The sequence below is a fragment of the Lissotriton helveticus genome, chromosome 11 (assembly GCF_964261635.1).
Source record: "Lissotriton helveticus chromosome 11, aLisHel1.1, whole genome shotgun sequence".
NCBI classification, from domain to species: domain Eukaryota; kingdom Metazoa; phylum Chordata; class Amphibia; order Caudata; family Salamandridae; genus Lissotriton; species Lissotriton helveticus.
This window is the reverse complement of record NC_136072.1, coordinates 678448230-678470228: the sequence shown is the minus strand read 5'-3', so window position 1 is coordinate 678470228 and position 21999 is coordinate 678448230. Positions and strand designations below refer to the sequence as shown.

Here is a 21999-nt window from a genome sequence, read left to right as displayed (position 1 = left end):
ATCCTTTTTCCATCATCGAAAGTCAAACTCAAGAACACTAGTAAGCCAGGAAAATATTATCAAAAGTTATTTTAAAATCACAATCCTATCCTGGTGCTTACAATATAATTCATAACTATTATAAAATCAGCAGAATATTGGCAATAATACTTACAGGAAGGTTGAACAATAAAAAATATTGTGGTGATATCATAAAGTTTTATTTATATTAATATCTCCAATCCTGACCATTTTTTGTGGGTTAGCTAAGCCTAACACTAAAGGGGTGTCTAATTTCATGTTTCAAAGATGGTTTACACCCGCATACCTCTACTTAAAATTAGAACCAATGTTCGGCAAAGCAACAGCCAGGGACGTAACGTAGCCCCCCCTGCAGCCCCTGTGGTGCACGGGGGCCCTAACCTGTCATAGGGTCCTCTATTTAGCCAAAGTGCAATAAATATATCTAAGTTATAGGGGACTCCGATGCCCCCTCATAACCCCAGCGACATTTTGTATTATACCACTGGCAGCGATGTCGGCTATTCTCATTTGAGTCGGCAGGCAGAAATTCCCAACAGATGAAAGATAGATGTGCCTCCTAGTAGCCTTCAGCAATGACCTCTGTATGGCTTTTTTTCTAGTCTCTGGTATGAAGTTACTCTCTAGATCAGTAACTTTCCTTATTGTATAAAACAAATAAATGAGAAGTTAAGTTATCAGTTTCTATGAAACTTTGTTTATTATTTAAAACAATTACTGGAAAATAATTTTAAACCACAGACAAAAAACATAAATATATTTAAGCTGACTTAATTATCATGTTGCAGTTAATAATGACATGAATAAATGTGCATTTATATTTGATATATATCGACATAAACAACATATAAATGGAGATACCAAAAAGGAAAAATATGTCAATTATTACACCCCCAGAATAATATTTATTTGATGACTATCTGTGTGTGTATATATATGTATGTGTAAACAATGATACATGAAAAATCATTGTCAGTTATATGCTGTTTTCTTAGCTATTGCAGCTAAGTACAAAAGTAGAAAAAGAATTAAGAAATAAGTAAAAAGCCATTTAAAAATGGATTTAACTGGAAAATACCAAAGCTGTACCTTTCAGATTCACTCCATTTTGAGAACTATACTGAGTTCTTTGTTATGAAAAACAAAAAAAAATCAAACAATTTCAGGGATTTAGATGCAAATATGATGATGAGGTTGCAATCAGGCTCTCAAAAAACGAAGATGTTGAAAAAACAGGTGAAAGCGATGTCATCAGCGATGATGGGGGTGAAACGGAAACAATTTGTAAAGCGCCTCTCATCTAAGGCAAGGTAGATCAAGATGGTACATTTTGCAAGACTTGAAGTTTTAATTGATAGGTGCACAGCCTTAAAGTTGATTAAGTTTTCAAAAAAAGGTATTGAAGTTAAATAGGTGCTCCTGAGGTATTGTCTTTCACCCGAAGACGAATAAAGTTAAACATGAAAAAAAGCGCCATCAATTGGAAACTGATGGTATCCCTCGGGGCACACTGTGTGTGGTGAAATCCTCCTCTATTGAATAAGACAAAGTTTATATTTGTAGTATTTCATATGAAGTGATCACATTTTATTTTCATTTTTTCACATTAATTCATTTGTGTTTTCATTGTTGTCAATAAAGTTTTCATTGACGAAAATTATACAATCCAGCTCCAATGCATTTCGGGCAACCGCCCTTCATCGGGGAGCATCTGTAAGCAAAACGACATATGATGTATAACATATCATATCACATCTCAGTTATCAAATGTCATAATACAGTGGTGGTTAAACTATACTAGGTAGTGATTATGCTAAAAAAATGGTCATCTGTGAACTAAAGAAATGTGATTTAGCAGGTAGAAAGGGTGAATTGAGTTTATCGTTTCATGCTGTTTCAAGTGTGGGATAAATGTAAGTAGGTGTGATTTAAAGTTGTATTGCTCGGTTGTTGGTTCCTTAAAGACGGTTTACATAATGGTACATGATGTTTAAAGGTAGAGTGCTGTTAGTGGGAGACTTAGGTGGGGTTAAATAAAGTGAAAACAGTTATCGACGCTTAGCGTACTACAGTGCGTGATGAAGATGCTTATTGTAATCGAGTGAAAAGTCAATAACAGCGCTTAGCGGTTTGAAACTTTTGTGCTTACTTACAGAATTTGTTAGTGCGTTGCGGCATACGTTCTGCTGTTGTTCTCGCTGTGGTGTGAGCGAATACTAGCGCGCAAAAACGAGTTCAATTAACGAGACTCGGGTGTCTACCGATCATGTGATCATGGAAACGTTAGAGTAAAAAGAGGACTAACGGAGTGCATAAAGCTTCAGTGGCAAGAAAATAGTAACATATGTCGACAAGGGAGGCGCCTTGGTCGTCATGAACTCAACAATGTACCATCAAAAACTTAAAGAACACATATCTGATTAAACCACTTATATGAAACTTCCAGGAAATCCTACAGTTCAATATACCACCACACTCAAAGAAATTGTCGAAAAAGCATTAACATTTGGAATCATCAATCAAAGAACCAGGAATTTTCTCATCAAAACCAACACAAGGAGCCCATCCATCCATGCGGCACCAAAGATTCACAAAAATTTCACTGACCCACCGATACGACCAATATTATCTACGTGTGGAAGCATCCACGAACCTATAGGGCAATATCTGGATCGTCATCTCCAACCCATAGTCCAATCTCTAGCCAGCTACATCAAAGACACCACAGACTTTTTGTGTAAACTGCAAAACATCAAGATTGAACCCAATGAACAATTATGGTTATGTACAGCTGACGTTAGCTCTTTATATACCTCAATTCCGCACCAGGAGGGAATAGAGGCCATAGAACAGGCCATCCTCAAACTAGATATGGAAGAAACCATGAAAGTATTCCTGATGGAATTAATCATGTTTACATTATACCAAAGTTATTTCAAACATGATGAAGATTGTTTTTTACATTAGGTGGGCACAAGTATGGGAAATTGCGCAGCTCCAGTCTACGCGAACATCTTTATGGGTGAATTTGAGAATACCCATATCTGGTCCAATCCCTTCTGGAATAAAACTATGAAGATGTTTGTTCGTTTTACTGATGACTTATTCATCCTTTGGAAAGACACAAGAGAGAACCTTGAACAAGCCTTATACACCTTGATTGCAGCCAACCAACGAATTCAGTTTACGTGGACCATAAATCCTCAAACCATAACATTTTTGGACGTTCTTATCACTTTGAAAGACAACCAAATCACAACAGATATATTTCGAAACCCAACTGATCGAAACAATATCTTACATTATACTAGTTTTCACCAGGTATCTTTGAAGAAACATTTACCCAAATCTCAATTACTAAGGGTCAAACGAATTACTTCTGATCCTAATGTGGCCAACATCAGATTAGAAGAAATGAGTAGTAGATTTCGTGAAAGAGGATACCCAAAACAGATATTAGACACAGCCAAAAACCAGGTGAAAGACTTAAACCGTACGGATCTTCTAAAACAAGCCAGAGTCAAATCACCAAGTGACCGAATGGTCATAGTATTGAAATATTCAAATGTGAGCTCGATCTACAAAAACATAATACTGAAACATTGGCCAATGTTACAACTAGAATCAGACTTTAAAGACATGTTCAAGTCAAGACCACTCTTTGCATACACAAGAGGAAGAAACCTAGGAAACATTTTAAAACAACCCAAAACCGTCAACTTACCCTCAAGAGGCACCAGACCATGCAACAATTGCAATAATTGTAATAACATAATTATGAGCAACAAGGTAACACACCCAATGAAAGGATATGACATAGCCTTGAAAGTTACGGCAACCTGTGACACCAACAATCTAATATACCTGTTAAAATGCCCATGTGGCAAGGTATATATAGGGAAAACTGAGCGAAAACTTAAGATTCGTCTAAATGAACATAAGTCCAGCATCAGGACAAAAAATGTGAAATCATCAGTAGCCAGTCACTTCATGGAAATGAACCACAACATTTCACAACTTAAGTTCATGGCACTAGAAGTGATAAATAAAACTGAGGGAAGAGACAATAACAAAATGTTACTTCAACGAGAAAATTATTGGATTTATAGACTTAATTCCATTAAGTCATATGGGCTCAATGAACGTATCGAATTCTCATGTTACCTGTAAGACATTCAGGTATAGATATTTAAACCCACTTTGATGGGTCTATATGTTTTGGACCATCTCCTAACCGTGTATTCACTCTCAATTGTTTATTTTTCATTTTTGAATCCATTTTGTTATGATTATACAGTCATTAGGAGATTCAACTGTTTGATTTCAAATTAGTCGACACATGTTACTATTTCCTTGCCACTGAAGCTTTATGCACTCCGTTAGTCCTCTTTTTACTCTAACGTTTCCATGATCACATGATCGGTAGACACCAGAGTCTCGTTAATTGAACTCGTTTTTGCGCGCTAGTATACGCTCACACCACAGCGAGAACAACAGCAGAACATATGCCGCAACGCACTAACAAATTCTGTAAGTAAGCACAAACGTTTCAAACCGCTAAGCGCTGTTATTGACTTTTCACTCGATTACAATAAGCATCTTCATCACGCACTGTAGTACGCTAAGCGTCGATAACTGTTTTCACTTTATTTAACCCCACCTAAGTCTCCCACTAACAGCACTCTACCTTTAAACATCATGTACCATTATGTAAACCGTCTTTAAGGAACCAACAACCGAGCAATACAACTTTAATCACACCTACTTACATTTATCCCACACTTGAAACAGCATGAAACGATAAACTCAATTCACCCTTTCTACTTGCTAAATCACATTTCTTTAGTTCACCGACGACCATTTTTTTTGCATAATCACTACCTAGTATAGTTTAACCACCACTGTATTATGACATTTGATAACTAAGATGTGATATGATGTTATACATCATATGTCGTTTTGCTTATAGATGCTCCCCGATGAAGGGCGGTTGCCCGAAATGCATTGGAGCTGGATTGTATAATTTTCGTCAATGAAAACTTTGACAACAATGAAAACACATATGAATTAATGTGAAAAAATGAAAATAAAATTTGATCACTTCATATGAAATACTACAAATATAAACTTTGTCTTATTCAATAGAGGAGGATTTCACCACACACAGTGTGCCCCGAGGGATACCATCAGTTTCCAATTGATGGCGCTTTTTTCACATTTTGCAAGACAACACAAATGGAATCTGAAACGGCAGATACTATTGGTGCTCAGATTCTTAGCAAAACCAGCATAGCCAGTGATGATACTGGTATTGGGATTGGTGTATCCTTATACATCGCTTCTCTAACAATTGGTAGCTGCAATGCTGTACAATATGTTTCATACAATCCTCAGACCAGCTAGGTAGAAAAGAACTACTGCATTTCCACTGCGTACCCCCATATTAACGGGTGCACAACCTAAACAGCACCAGCTGCAAAGGTGATGCTGGCAAAAGCAGACATAGAAATGTACTTAGATAGCACTCTGTATACAGTCCAAATAATCTCATTCAGTAACAATGATTGGTTGTTTCTTTTGTTCTTCTTTAATATGGGTTTTCTAAAAAACATGATACAGCCAAAGTGCTTTATTCTGAAGAGAACTTCTTCAGGGCTGTGTACAGTGTAATATATATACATAAATATTACAAACACATACAATTAATAAAGCATGTTAAAGACACACAGGAAAGGATATTAACATCAACAAAATGCAAAAGCAATAAGTACATAAACGCACAAAGCAGAACAAGTATCCTTATAGGGTATTCACATTTCATTTTAATTGTAAGCAATGCAATAATGAAATCTGAATGTAAACCTTGTTAATAGAGAAAAGAGCAAACTACAAAAAAAGCACAGGAACAAAACGAAATTTTATTATCATAAAATTATAAAAACCTACATTAAATTCTACCAACATACATAGTCCTATACCATTGTGTGCCCTACTATCAACATATCAAAAGCTCTAATATAAAATATGCAACTTGGTTAAATAATCCCATCTAGGTTCACCATGGTCAGTTTTTGTATATCTGCAGACCAAAGTCTACATCCACTTGTTAGTAATTCCATAGGTCAGAGTGAGCCCATCTAAGAATTAAACAGAGAAAGCGCCACTTATCAATATCGTAACTCCCAACTACTGCAAGAGGCTAGACACACCATTTCACCATTTATTTAGGCCCTTAGCGAAGATGGGCATAGAATATAGATGAGTGGACGTATGCCAATAGCAGAAGTTCACTTGTCCTGTTTAGCAAATCTTTTCCTGTATAAAATGCCACGCCATGTCATTGTTGTTTAGTCAGGTAGACGTTACTTCCATCTGTATTGACATTCATACTGACTTTATTTCTTTACTATGGAAAAAATAGGAATTACACAACCAAGAATCATAAATGTGGTTGAAATGCCACCAAACAAATTTAAAATTAATAAAGTGCAGATGGAAGGAATGAATCCAAAAAAAGTCTTTAAGGCCAGTCTAGAGGTCAGATCCGAATGCTTTTAAAAGCATGGTGGCTAGCTCCAGAAACTGCATTTTGTTGTAATTGACAAAGCTACAGCTGGAGTTTCCACCTCCTTCTGTCAAATCTTTTTCTGTGTGGAGATCAGTTGGCAGGCGATGTGGCCTAATGGCCAGAGCTTCTGACTTTGGAACTAGGGAACCAGGTTTGAGTCTCATCATTGGCTCAACATCGGTGATTCTGGGCAGATCACTTAATCTCTCCTTCCCTGAAAGAAAAAAGAAGTAATATAATCTAATACTCATGTAAAGCGCTCTATTGCACTTGGGCCAAGTTTGTGCTATGTAAAACTGCAAAAATAAATAAAAACAATCTCCGCCTGACTGCTGAGTCGCTGCGCATGCGAGTATACATTTTAGTTTGAAATCTTTTTATTGAGTTATCAATAAACAAGATGCAGCAAGAGATAAGGTTCATGTCATAGGCTGGCAGTCTCCGTATTGCTTTGCAGAGCATTAGAGTAACCCCAAAACAGAACCCCCCCACCTCCCTTCCCCCTCCCGTACCCCCTCCCACCTCCTCCCCTAGAAGAATAGCCATGGTGCAAAAGAAAAAGAGAACAGCAAACCCCACATTCCATTGCATAGGGCCATAGTGCTTAACTGGCGCATTGGTGCAATTCGGGAAGGCGCAACAGTGTGAATATCTGGGACAGGACAGTTCGCAAAATTCAGTGCACAACAAAGTAACAAATGGCTGCCACACATCAGTAAAAGAGGCCCGTCCCCCTGAAGCGTAGAAGAGATGCATTCCATGTCGAGAACAAACCACAAACGATGCAACCATCCCTGTACGGTTGGTGTTCTATCTGTGCCCTAGTGTGATAAAATATTCTGTAGTGCCGCCCCATAAGCAATACCTAATTGTTTACCTTTACGGGACTTGAGGGGAAAGGTAAGCCTGTCAGACACTCGCAGGACCACCTGCGCAGACCAGTGTAAAAGCGTGGTGTCAAAGTGACTGTCTATCTCGTCCAACACTTGCTTCAAGTATGTGGCAAGGATTGGACAATTCCACAGGAGATGCAAGAGTGTACCTTCAGCATCGCAGCCCCACCAGCAAGTAGGGCAACGATCTGGGTCGTATTTATGGAGTCGGGAGGGAGTGAGGTACTAGTATGTCATGATCTTAGTGGCTGTCTCAATGCTAGATGTGTTGCGTGCTGTGTGTCATGCTCGATAGTAAACGTATGACCATTCCCTAGGGGTCAAAGTCCGGCTCAGCTCGGTTTTCCTCCATCTTTGGCCAGCTGAATTGACCGCTGGTTCTGGGAGGTGCAGGATATGGTTAAGTTTTGTGATAAGGCGCTTTGTGGAGCGTTTCGAGAGTAGCCAATGTTCGTACTGAGTGAGGGTCCGCTCTGCACCGGGGCGGATTTGGCGTTGTATAGCCCAGTGTCGTATTTGGAATAATGAAAGCGTTCTATTTCGGGTGCGTCATAGTCCGTTTTAAAGTCCTCAAAGGGTTGCGGCCCACTGTGTCAAAGAAACACCCTAACAACCTGCGTCCAGCTTGGTCCCATAGGCTAAAAGCGGTCCAAACAAGATCTGGGGAGATGTCTTGGTTTGAGTTAGTAGGTGTGAGGGGTGATGGGAAGGTTGTTATGCCGTTGTAGGTGGCGGAGGCGTCCCAAGCGTTTAACATGGCGCGAACCACCGGGGAGCCGTACATCCCAGGGGGTCTAGATGCCTTGCGGAGGAAGAGTATCTTCCAAAGAGCTTTTTTCACTAGTGCATGCTCCACAAAGATCCAGCACTTCTCAGATTCTGGCTGAGCCCATTCTAAAAGAGAGGGTATCTGGGTGGCTTTATAGTAGCGGTCGAGATCGGTTATCCCCATCCCCCTTCTCCGTGGGGTCGAAAGCCCTGTTGATTCTTCTTCTCTCATCAGCCCAGACATAATTGAACTCTGATTGTAGTTGTTTCAAAACCCTCCGGGGTGGCTCAATGAGAAGAGTCTGAAAAAGGTATAAGACTTTGGATGTATGTTCATTTTAATTGTGCAACTCTGCCCAGCCATGAGAGATTGAACGTCCGCCATCGCCTCAGCTCCTGCTTGGTCTGGCATAGCAGCCAGGAATAGTTCAAAGATGCTTTGCTGTTTTGGCGTTGCAGGAGAAGAGGGTGATACCCAAGTATGGCATGGTCTTATGATCCCATGGGATAGGGCATAGTCGCACAAGAGCCGTGATGGTGGGCTGCTTCAAGGTGAAGCTCAACGTCTGGGACTTGGTTATAGTGACCTTAAATGCGAAGGCTGCTGCAAACTCTCGCAGCCCGGTCAGGAAAGCTGGTTCTGAGGTATGAGGTGACTCCAGCGTGGCGACAACATCATCGGCATAAAGGTTATTAGTATGGCGCTCCACCCCACCAAAAAGTATCCCCTGGATCCGTGGATTTTCCCAAACCCTTTGGGCGAACGGCTCCATGTAGAGGGCAAATAGCAATGGAGAGAATGGGCAGCCTTGGCGCATGCCCCTGGAAATTGGGAAAGGGGTCTGAGGTATAACCGCCCACCCGGACCGTGGGCGAAGTGCGGCGGTAGCCGCTGAAAACACATTGTCGGAAGCGGCGCCCAAGCCCAAACCTCTCCGGGACAGTCTCTAAGAAGGGTCCAGTAGATTGTCAAACGCCTTCTTGGCGTCTATGGACAGGAAAACATGCTCCTCTTGCTGCCGGTGGAATTTAGCAGTCACCTAGTATTATCGCTGCACTGTCTAGTCACCACGAATCCGGCCGGTCCGGGTGTATCAATCCCAGCATCATAGGCCCCAGCCGCGTCGCCAGGATACCCGTGAAAATCTTATAGTCGATATTCAAGAGAGATATCGGCCAATAGGAGGCGCAGAATCTATGGTCTTTGCCGGGTTTAGCCAATACTGCCACTGATGCTCAAAACATTGTGGGCGGTAACTCCGTAGTGTCGTCTCTGACATTAAAAAGTTGTGTCAGTATCGGAGCTATAAGGGAGTAAAAGTTTTATAAAAAAGGGCGGTGAATCCATCTGGGCCGGGGGATTTAAGAAACTTAAGTTGAGCTAAGGCCGAGATGGCTTCCTCTATTTTAATGGGGCTGTCTAGGGTCGCTCCCTGATCGGTAGTTAGCTTAGAGTGGGTTATACTTTGGCAGTACCTGGAGAGATTCTGTTCAGGCAGGCACTGCGCAATGTACAGATTGGCGTAAAACTCTCGAAACGCGTTTGCTACCGCCTCACCCCGTGTGTGCTCAATGCCCGCATCAGTCAAGATGAGTGGGACCATCGCTGCCTGTCTCTGCACGCGTAGTTTATGGGCTAATAGCTGTCCACATTTATCCCCTCCCCTCCGTCGGGCGGAGCGCGGCGTGTTCTGCCCTATCAAGGTTCTAGGCTAGCTAACTGCGCCCTTACCGCTTTCAGTTTCCTCCCCCGTCCGCTTGTGAATCCCTTCTAGTTTGAGTACCTGTCTGGAAAGCTCGTCCCTCTTCTTTTTGCGTGCCTTGTTATCTTAACTTAAGGGTTTCCCAGAGGGAGATGATGGAGGTGTCTTGTGTGTCATTTATAGCTAAGAAGTCTTCCAGTGTTTTTGTGAGGCGTGTGACAACGTCAGGGCAATGGAGTAGTGAGTCACTAAGTTTCCAAGAGTACAGAGTTCTGATAGTGAGGGTGAGGGTTTTATGGTGGTCCAGCCATGGCCGCTTCGGCGCTTGCGAGGGTGTGAGTTTTGGCTAGGATGGTCCAGGGCAGGTTCATCGATGTCCAGAAGTTTGTAGGCCACCAAGTTTGAACTGCTCCGGCTACCCTTGATAGACAAAGATCAGTCAAAACGGGTAACCCCACGAATATTTGATACCAGCTTCACGGAGATGGGGTGTGATCGGTCAGAAGAACTTGTGTTTGAGAAGCGTGATGGTGGTCAGGTCCTGGAAAGTCGTAGGTTACTGTCCCTGATACGTAAAACCCAGTTGTCAGTGATACTCACGGAGAATCCTCTCTTTTAACTGGTAGTTATAAACACTGGTCAGGATGTCCTCTGGAGGCGCAGGGGCCTTTCATCGTGGGCTCACCTTGTGGGTGCGGGCCAGCTTGATCTGGAACTCCTAGGATAGAGCGGAAGAGGCCCGCCACAAGGGCCTAGATGTTACCATCGCCATCATCATGCACCATGCCATTGATGCGGATATTGTTCCATCGGGACCTGTTCTCCAGATCTTCAGTGTGGGCCTGCAGATCCAGCTATTGATCCTGCAAACGGAGAAGGTCCCGTTGGACATTTTCAATTTCTTCGGCCCTCCTATTGTCTTGTTACTCCAGTGTGTGGATTCGATCACCCAGGGAGTCCACATCACGTTGAACATTACGGAAAACTGCCTGGATGTCGCGTTTCATTGTGGCAAGGTCCTCTCGTAGGGAGGAAAAAAGGGACTCCTGGAACACACTGGCTGACTGGAGCCTCTGAGCCGTCGCTCACGTCCGCACGTCCCGTGCCCCCCTGGCTGTCGGGCGACAGGAGCTGCAACGTGCTGGTGGCTGAAGAGATGCCTGTGGCCTGGATAGTTTCTAAGGCTCAGCTGTGTCAAGGAGGTGTCGCTCCCTCGGCCAGGGTGTCAGCTGACAAAGTTCTTCTGTCCCAATGCCCCCCTGCCAGCGAGGGGCGCAAGTAGTAGCGAGTGAGGCCCCCAGGAGTGCAAGTGCTGTGGTGGTACCTGGGGAGGTCAGCTGTACACTGAACGTCTGCCAACATCGAGGCCTGCCCCCTGGACCCCCCACAACAGACACATGCCTCGGACACCTCCTCCGGACCACAGCTCTCTGCCGCAGGCAGGGAGAGCCACCGAGCCGGGTTTCAACGAGCTCCAAGTTAGGCCTCACAGGCAGCAGAGAGGCAGCCCAGTGCCGCGCAGGCCGTGGCCGTCCCAGCTCCATCCTCCTCCGAGCCCCAGGGGAGAGGCCCAGTCCCAATGGCTCCAGGTGCCCATGCAGATGACGCAGCTCGATTTCACCTCTGTGGTTCCAGGTAGGGCTTGGGCCGTTTTGACGGGGGGGGGGAACGCTGTAGAGATGAGGCGTGGTGGCGGCCCCCCAGGACATGCCGAGGCTGCCCGCTCACCCCCGGGGGCCTGCTGGTATCCAGGCCGCACGTAGTCCCCTATGCTGTCGCTGTCCAGTGATGTGTGGCCCCGGATCCAAAGAGCAACCCGGCCAGCCCCCAAGGGCTTCTCCACAAATCCACCAGACTACAGTGGCACATGTCCTACCCAGACGCCATCTTGGCCATGTCCTGAGTATACATTTTAGTAGTAAATATGGGAGGCATGGGAGGGAGTGGTTACAAAATGTGGAAGTCTTACTTCTAAAGTGGAAGCATTTAGGGAGGTACGTGTACTCACTCAGAGTAAGCTCATTGCTATCCACAAACTGGCCTTCTAAAGTTTCTACAGTCAAAAATTGACCCAGAATGGTTGTAAATTACTCCAGCTCAGGGCTGAAGTAAGTTCAGCACCACACATGACCAACCACTGGCACTGCAACGCTCTCCGATAGAAATCAATTGAAGTAGGGACTTTAAAACCCCACAGGAAATAATATCAAATTCTTTTATTTAATTTTTTTAACATTAATATGATTTACTGTTAAAAATTACATGAAAATAAAGCATATATATGATTTAATTATAAAATATAGTAACAACCTTTTTTGAATAAAAAAATGAATGCAGTATTCATTTACTATTAACATATAATTCAATTACTTTTAATGAATGGTAGCACTTTTAATAATTATTGATGCATAATAAAAAATGTTTTTTTTACATTAGGTGGGTATACATCTTTTTTAATTGAAACTTTAGCTGAATAATTTTTATTTAATGTATTATGTTTTGGAGGTATGGTTAAGGAACATAGTCGGTGAGACATAATCACCCTGTGCTCCATGGATCTTTAATGAATCCACCATTATCCTGACAGAAACGACGGCTACCACACTAATCCTGTCAACCCTTTTAATGAGGCTCACCATGTGCGGTTTGGAGCCCTCACCACCCAGAGCCATCATTGTCCTGAGAAGAAGCCACACGCCCCGGCCTGGAACTGCACTGCGGCGCTGACGACCCGTTGATGGCTGGCAAGGTGCCTGGTGCCCGAACGGCTACGGACCCTGTCTGGAGACATAGGTCAGCACACTGACAGTGAGGTGCCGCAGGGGGAGACCGGGAATTGTGCTCAACATGTGATTTGGGATGCGGCTTATGAGTGCGGTGGGGTGTGCTTGCGGCCGAGTGGCTCAGAAGAGCACGTGCTACAGCCGGAGATGCCTGGGTGGTGTGCCGGCGAGAGGGGAACTCTGATGTCCAGACGGTGTCCCTTACAACCGGGAGGTGAAAGGCCCTCCCATAGAAGGCAGGATTGAGGGGTTCTGCAAGCGAGCCTGGGGGGCCATGAAGGATTAACTCATTCCCACACCATATAGAACTAGGGTAATACCCCCTGGGAGAGTCTGCGAGTCTCCAGTTTGCTATGCACCAACACCAGCACCCCCCCAACCCACCCCACCCCACCCCACCCCACCCCCACTCCCCCCGGCTTTGCTTTGCTCAGCACTGTACAATTGAAAGGGACAACCTCTGAACAGGGACTGGTCCAGCTTCTCCCACTGCCATCAATGGTTGTGATGGTTACATCTACGCTCCGTATTATGTTTTAAATAGTGAGCAAACTATCAAGCAATTTATATTTTTCTGTAAATACTATACCAAATATTTTACACAGTTTTTATGTTCTTATTTTAACAAGAGAAGACCGATTAGCTTAGAGTCTGCATTTCGTTCTCTGTTCGCTTTAGATGATGTGGACCTTATTTTTCGCACTTGCACTTTCTTAAAATCGGCAGTAAGGGCTCGCAGATCAATGATTGACGCCTGACATTATTATAAATAGCTATGTATTGTGATTAAATTGTTCCCTTACCTTAATAATAATCTATTTGCACTGTGACGATGTATAGCTTTGCACAAAGTTGCTTTGGATTTGTATAATGATTTTTAAATTATTTTAATGGTCAATTTTTTAATATGTACTTGTTTTTGTGCTTTTATGGGTACTGTTGTATCCGAATAAAGATGAACTGAACTGATGTTTTAAATATGTAGTCAGAGAAACAATACCACTTGCAGTATTCACATAGGAGGGAAAGTGGTACAGCGTTGTTGAACATAGGAATTGGGCAGACACTCTAAATGAGTTTTATGTTTTGGGGTGTTTACCTGGGGAGGGTGGAGGGAGATTTGTTGGACAATGTTTGTTTCACTAGAAATTCTTACACTGGCATAGTATGACACTAATAGCAGTGGGTTACAGAGGCAATGGACTTTCCTGCGCTCTGCTCTCCTTTCTCTGGCGACAACATTCAATCAATCAATCAGGCAAATTTAAATAGCGCGCTACTCACCCGGATGGTCTCAAGGCGCTGGGGGGAGGGGTCCGCTACTGCTCGAAAAGCCAACTCTTGAGTTGCCTCCTGAAGGAGAGGTGGTCCTGGGTCAGCCGTAGGTGGATGGGGAGGGAGTTCCATGTCTTGGCCGCCAGGAAGGAGAAGGATCTTCCTCCGGCAGTGGCTCTGCGAATACGTGGTACGGTGGCGACGGCGAGGCTGGACGATCGCAGGTGGGCGTGTAGAAGGTGAAGCGGTTGTTGAGGTACTTGGGTCCCAGGTCGTGGAGAGCCTTGTGTGCGTGGGTGAGGAGTCTGAACATGATCCTCTTGCTGACAGGGAGCCAGTGCAGGTCTCTCAGGTGGTCGGAGATGTGGTTGTGGCGGGGGATGTCCAAGATGAGTCGTGCGGAGGCGTTCTGTATGCGCTGGAGTCTTCTCTGTAGTTTGGCAGTGGTTCCCGCGTAGAGGGTGTTCCCGTAGTCCAGTCGGCTGGTGACGAGTGCCTGGGTGACCGTCTTCCTGGTTTCGGTGGGGATCCATCGGAAGATCTTACGGAGCATGCGCAGGGTGTTGAAGCAGGATGATGAGACGGCGTTGACTTGTCTGGTCATCGAGATGGAGGAGTCCAGGATGAAGCCCAGGTTTTGTGCGTGGTCCGTTGGCTTGGGGGTGGAGCCCAGGGAGGGGGGCCACCAGGAGTCGTCCCAGGCGGAGGGGGATGACCCCAGGATGAGGACTTCCGTCTTGTCTGAGTTCAGTTTCAGACGGCTGGTCTTCATCCACTCTGCGACGTCTTTCATTCCTTCCTGGAGGTTGGCTTTGGCGGTGGCGGGGTCTTTGGTGAGGGAGAGTATCAGCTGGGTGTCGTCGGCGTAGGAGATGATGTTGAGGTTGTGTTGGCGTGCGATGGCTGCTAGGGGGCTCATGTAGACGTTGAAGAGGGTGGGCCTGAGAGAGGATCCTTGTGGTACACCGCAGATGACTTCGGTGGCCGCGGATTTGAACGGGGGGAGGCGGACTCTCTGGGTTCTTCCGGCGAGGAACGAGATGATCCACTCCAGTGCCTTCTCTTGGATTCCGATATTGCTGAGGCGCTGTATTAGGGTGCGGTGGCAGACAGTGTCGAACGCCGCAGAGAGGTCCAGGAGGATGAGGGCAGCTGTTTCCCCGTTGTCGAGCAGGGATCTGATGTCGTCGGTGGCTGCGATGAGGGCAGTCTCGGTGCTGTGGTTGGCTCGGAAACCGGACTGTGAGGGGTCGAAGGATCCGTTCGTCTCGAGGAAGGCGGCGAGCTGTTTGTTGACGGTCTCCTCGATGACTTTGGCCGGAAAAGGGAGGAGCGAGATGGGGCGAAAGTTCTTGAGGTCAGTGGGGTCCGCTGTCGGTTTCTTCAGGAGGGCGCTGAGCTCGGCATGCTTCCAGCTCTCCGGGAAGGTGGTGGTGGCGAAGGAGATGTTGATGATGCCTCGGAGTTGGGGTGCGATGATGGAGTCGGCCTTGTTGAAGACGTGGTGGGGACAGGGGTCGGTTGGGGATCCGGAGTGGATGGTGTTCATCGTGCGGGTGGTGTCTTCGGTGCTGACCGGGGTCCAGTTGCGTAAGGTGGTGGTGGGGGGCGTTGGTTCGGTGGTGGGGGGCGTGGGCAGTGCGCCGAAGCTGTTGTGTATGTCGGCGATCTTGCGGTGGAAGAAGGAGGCGAGTGAGTCGCAGAGGTCTTGTGAGGGAGTGATGTTGTTGTTTCCGGCGCTGGGGTTGGAGAGCTCTTTGACGATGCTGAAGAGTTCCTTGCTGTTGTGGGTGTTGTTGTCCAGTCGTTCTTTGAATGTTGTCCTTTTGGTGGTGCGGATCAGCTGGTGGTGTGTGCGGGTGGCGTTCTTGAGGACAGTCATGTTTTCTGCAGTCTGGTCGTGTCGCCAGGCTTTTTCGAGGGTGCGGCAGTTTTTCTTGGATGTTTTGAGTTCGTCGGTGAACCATGAGGCTTTCTTGCTGCCGGGTCTGCTGGGAGGGTTCTTTAGTGGTGCGAGGTCGTCAGCGCAGTTGGTGAGCCACTGTGTGAAGATGCGGGCTGCTTCGTTGGGGTCCGTTTTGCTAGTTTGAGGGTTCTGGCTGAGGGAGGTGGTGAGCTGGTCGGCGGTGATCTTGCTCCAGCTGGGAACCTGTTGCCGGTGGTGGTGGGTCGTGGTTCTCCTGAAGCTGAAGTGGACGCAGCTGTGGTCAGTCCAATGGAGTCCGGTGGAGTGGCTGAAGGAGATGTGCTTGCTGGAGGAGAAGACGGGTTCAAGCGTGTGGCCGGCGTAGTGGGTGGGGGTGTTCACCAGTTGCTTGAGTCCGAGGTTGGCGAAGTTGTCCAGCAGGGTGGTGGAGTTGTTGTCCTTGTTGTTCTCCAGGTGGAAGTTGAGGTCCCCCAGGAGGATGTAGTCCGAGGAGGTGAGGGCGTGCGGGCTGATGAAGTCTGCGATGGCTACGCTGAATTGTGTGCGTGGTCCCGGGGGTCTGTAGATGAGGGTGCCTCTGAGGGTGGTCTTGGGTTCGGTGTGTATCTGGAAGTGGAGGTGCTCGGCGGCGGTGAAGGTGTCGTTGGAGTTGGTCGTGATGCAGATGGTGTTCCTGTGGACGATGGCGATGCCTCCTCCGGTCTGGTTGACGCGGTCCTTCTGGGTAATCTTGTATCCGTCCGGGATGGCTATGGCAATGTCGGGCGCTGAGGAGGCGTTCATTCAGGTTTCCGTGAGGAAGGCTACGTCTGGTGATGTTGTGTCGAGCAGGTTCCAGAGTTCAACGGCGTGTCTGTGGACGGAGCGGGTGTTGAGCAGGATGCACTTGAGGTGGTTGTTGCTGGTGCCTGGCCTTTCAGGTGCGGTGGAGGTCCGGAGGCAGGTGAAATTGCAGGCTTGGCAGGTGAAGGGTCCGTGGGTGGGTTTCGGGGTTGCTCGGTAGCAGGCGGGGTTCCGTCCGGCGTTGAGTGCGTTGAGGGTGGCGGCGTCTTAGGTCCGTTGTGTGGTCTGGCATCGTCGGGGCCAGGGGTCCTGGCGCTGGGCGCAGACGGGCTTGCCTTTGGCGCGCCTTCGGCGCACAATCGGCGCGCCCGCTCCGCGTACGCGTGGACTCCGCCATAGGTGGTGCGGTGGGAGGGAGGGGCAGCTGGGAGGCGGGAGCGGGGTGGGGCAGGGAAGGGGAGGATACAGAAAGGAAGAAGGGGGCGGGGCTGCAGGGGAGCAGCGGCAGGGAGCGGGGAGGGGACAGAGGCGGGAAAGTGATCCCGAGGGGGCAGGAGGGATCGGACACAGAATCAGGGGCAACAATAGCAGTACAACCAAGCACAGGGAGCAAAAAAGCAACGAGCGACATCGCTTGCCTCCAAGAAACTCATCTCTCTGACTCGAAGACAGGTGAACTAGCCAAAATAGTGTGTGTAGATATATGGAAAGAGCAACATTCCCTCACCAAGCAGTACTCCTGTCACTCCTTGACTCACAAAATACTTAGTAAGATGGACCGGATGTTGGTTACCGCACACGTGGCCTCAGTAGTTCACTCCACTCAGTACTTGTGCCGATTTCTGCCAGATGACACTCCTTTGCTGGTGGAATTAGCTCTAAGGGAAGCTCTGTGAGAGCCACGCTTACTGCGGCTTCCGAGGGACTCACTCTCTGACCCGACTGCAGTGGAAACAGTGGGTACAGCGGGCACAGCACTGACAGACCACTTTGACAGCAATTGGGTTACCACTGTTTCCCGTATTAACGAATGGGATGCCATAAAGGCAGTGGTCCGGCAGAAGTATATTGACTTGGTTTGCAGGGTTACGGGACAATTGCAAAAGGAGGTTCAGGGGACAAAGAATAGGTTGGCAGACCTGCAGTGAGGCTCCCCTACCCTATCCACATACATACAGGTGCTACTGGAAGTGAAAAGGACTCTGGACGAAACTTGGGATAGACTAGAAAATTATTAAGGACTTCTGACAGAGACTTCAGAGGGAGGAAGGCAAACAGAGTAGGTTCCTGACCGGGATAATAAACAAAGAGAAACCGAACACCCTGATATTGGCATTATGCACTCTGGAAAATACAATAGCTGCTACACAACTTGCTTTTAATAGCACCTCCAATAAATATACACCATGGGGCCACTGTTAGTGCCTGACCTCATTAACTCAATACCTGAGTACACAACCCCTTTGTGTTCTGGATATCCCCCTGGAGGGAGAACTTGAGGAAGAACTCGCACTCTAAGAGCTCAGCGAATCTCCATGAGAACTGCCTAAAAAATAGGATGACAGGGCGGTGGCTTTCTGGCTAAACTGTACCAAACATTTTCCAGTCAGGTAACAGAAAAACGATATCATCCCCTTTTAAAGGAAGGTATGATCCTAAAGCTAGGGTTTGAAAGAACTGGGCCCTTTCTCATACTGGCCAATTAGCATCATTAATTCTGATACAACATACAATGTAAGGCCTTAGCGACAATGCTGAGCTAATGTGGTAGGAGGACTGGTGAAGGAAGATCAATGTGGTTTCGTACCAAGATGGAATTCGGCCATGAAAATACAACTCTTGACCCATTTAGAAAAGGTCTTTGATGTAATCAATTTGGACTATCTGTGAGAGGTGCTATGACTCATGGGAATAGGCCAGCGGTACCGTAAATGGGTTAGATTACTCTACGAGCAACCCACAGCCAGAGTGAGAATGGGCAGAATAGTATTTAATGCATGGAGTATTGAGGGGAACACGCCAGCGATACCCTTTGTCCCCATTGTTGTATGCCCAGGATGTGGAGCCATTGACGCTTTAAATTAATTTAGATGGCGTGCTGTTTTACTTGTCGCTTCAATGATTGTCAGTTTCTATGTTACCAAGTTGCTTGGAACAGTTATAGAACTGTCAGGCCTCTGCACAAACACTTGTAAAAGCCTGAGCTACACAAATGCTGAGACACAAAAGGAAGTCCAATTCAGTATAATTGGCTTTAGCCACTCAAATAAACAAGAAACCCATAAAATGGTCTTGATTTTTCTTTGTATACCCTTTATTCCATATCAAGCAAGGTTTTCATGTCATCCGAAACAGGCATCCGACACGTGTTTCGTCTGAAAGGACTTTCTCAAGGCTGCAAGTAACATTAAATCTCCAATAACATTTTTGGGGAATCACATAATATCTATATATACAATTAAAAAAGGATACAAAAGGCAATGTGTGCGCTGGTGACAGTACAAATGTTGGACTTGTAGCCATATACTCCCAAGAAGGGAAAAACACCCCCTGCTAGCGCCAGAAATAAATGAATAAAAACCAAAAACAAGTTGAAAGAGTGCTTAAAGAAAAGGAGAAAAGAAGAGGAGTATACTCTCATTACTGTGACAAGCAATATCATTTTTGTGACGCCAAAAGTACAGGGAAGGTAAGAATCACCATCCAAGAAACGATTAGTCTAGAAGGCCAACTAGTATATTTGGCAAACTGTTAATAACGGGAAAGACTCCGAAAGTTCCAGTGTCTCTTACCTAAACACGATAGCAGACCATTATGTAATAAGGAGTTCCTTGTTCATATTAAAATGTGTTCCACCCGCGTTGAAGGTGTGACACCTGGTGAATATAAAAGAGTACATAATAGCTCATAATCTATGGGTCACAGAAGTAGATAGTGTGTGCCATCACATCGTGCAGTAAGTAAATTCAGTCATGACCTGTCAGATAGATGAAGACCGCTGTCAACGTCAAACTAACAGTCAGTGGTATGCAGATAAATATACCAGAATCCTTTCAAATCCCATTAGATATCCGATGGTATAAAAAAAACCTGTTCACCTAAGATAAGCGTAGACCCAAATACGCAGCTCATTTTCTAGTACCGGTAAAAACATGGACATTGAAATGCAGAGGTAAGGAACCTTAGATGCATGGAACTTGAACTCAAAACGTTAAGTAATGGGCACCTTTTTATAATAGATCAACATATAAGCACACAAGTGCCACCAGGTTTGCCAAGCTAAGTATACCCACACAAACTATCGAATGTATGCGTATTCATAGTGTCAAAGTATGTAATCAGTACATCTGTGTAGCATAACTAAGTACTAGTAGTATGACCACATGTAAAAACTGTGATCGCCTAATAATATACTCGATTGCAGTGCACTTTCGTAAATTTCGAAACTGTTATGAAAAATATTTAATTCCCTCTCTAGGCAGAATCAGCCCTTCTTTCAACATAAATACACAAAGTTAAAAACAGACGTGTGAAACGATAAAAACTCAGGATAAAGATGCATTGCACATTACCTGTAGCGTAGAGAGTCAGAACAATCCTCTCTAACTACACTTCCATACACGATCAGAGGTCTTGATGAACCTACACAAAGTGTAATAAAATGTATGTTTCCCGATCAAAACATCAGCACATCATCTATGTATCTAGTCCATAGAATGATGTGATCAGTATAAATAGTTGGGCATTGGGTCCAAACATGTAGCTTCTCATAGAGACCCGTGTAGATGTTTGCGAAGGACGGGGAAAACTTCGCGCCCATAGCCACACCCCTTGTTTGTCTAAACCATTTGCCGTTGTGTATAAAAAAGTTGTTATCCAAAACCAAGATTATCAGATCTATGAGCATGATATTATGCTCACATAAGGTGGCATTTCTTGTGTCTAAGAAGTGTTAAACTGCTTCTAAGCCCTTGTCCCTCTGAATGCATGTGTACATTGAGGTCACGTCCAATGTAACTAACAAGTTGCCCTCTGACCATTCAAAGTCCTCCACTTTATTCAACAGATCCTTTGGATCTTTAAGATACGATGGTAAGTTATGTACCAAAGGTTGGAGAAACTGATCAATGTACTCGGAGAGTTTCTCCGTTGGGGCCCCAATGCCGGAAATAATTGTCCTCCCTGGTGGAAAATCAAGTCCCTTATGCACTTTCGGTAAAGCATATATGCATGGAGCAGTGGGTGTGGGGTTGAAAAGATATCTGCATTCAGCTTCAGTGACCATGCCATGTTCATTCCAAAAAGATAGTTTTTCATCTATAAGGGGAGTGACCTCTCCTAATGGGTTATATGACACTGCTTCATATGCCAAATGATCTGTCAATTGGTGGTCGTTCTCCCTGACGTAATCCCTTCTATTCATGATGACTACATTCCCGCCTTTATTAGCTTCTTCAATCATTAGCTCTTGATTCTTGGACAACGTAAGTAGTGCCTCTCTCTCCTCCTTGCTGATATTTTTTTTGACATTTATGTTTGTTCTGATAATCATCCTCTAGTTTGTAAAGTTCTCTGGTGACCTTCTGATAAAAGATGGCAATGACATTATCTGAAGATAGGTTAGGGATAAACTTGGACCGAACCCCTCGACCACTGTCGATATCTGTGACTATGATGATATTAAGATCCTGTAAGATTTGTGTGAGGGTTGGAGCATCTGTGCCACTTTCTTCCAGTGACAAGAGAAGTTGAACATCCCTTACATCTTTTACTTTCATCTGGCACTCAGGTGTGGCCCTGTTTGTGATAAGCTCTTTCTCAGTTTTGTTATTGAAGAATTTTTTAGTATAAGATTCCGTATGAACCTAAACAGTCCAATATGTAAATCAGTGAAATTTGGTAAAGAAGCTGGACAGAAACCAAGGCCCATGCTCAAAATTTTTATTTTGTTGTCATTCAAAATATAGTCCGACAGATTTATTTAGTTAACATTGTCATCAACTGGATCTGACACTACTGTCGGCCCTGCATTTATTATTTCCTCGTTGTCTTGGAGACTGATCTTGTAGTCATCCTTTCTTTTCCGACCCCCTCCCACCTCTGGTCTAGTCTCTTCTTGTTTTCTTTGTTTTACTTCCTGATTTTTGACTCTTTGTCTCGTTCCCTTCCTGAACCTTTCCATCTCCAATAAAAAAAGAATTGGAATATCCCATGTTGATGCTGGTAGATGGCCCTGCCGATGCACTGGATTCCTCACTAGTATAGCTGGTTGCTTGAG

The 21999-nt window shown here is 45.4% G+C and overlaps 1 protein-coding gene across 4 annotated transcripts in view; it reads left to right on the top strand.

The window, feature by feature from the left end:
• The window catches only part of LOC144791082 (disintegrin and metalloproteinase domain-containing protein 9-like), a 2835950-nt gene that overhangs the window by 76902 nt on the left and 2737049 nt on the right, over positions 1 to 21999 (top strand). The window contains exon 1 of one of the 4 annotated variants that reach the window (XM_078665734.1): positions 12584 to 12746. The exons of the other annotated variants lie outside the window; for them this stretch is intronic. The gene's annotated coding sequence lies outside the window, so the exon portion shown is untranslated. Of the gene's footprint in view, positions 1 to 12583; positions 12747 to 21999 lie in introns of those variants that run through there. 4 annotated transcript variants of the gene reach the window in all.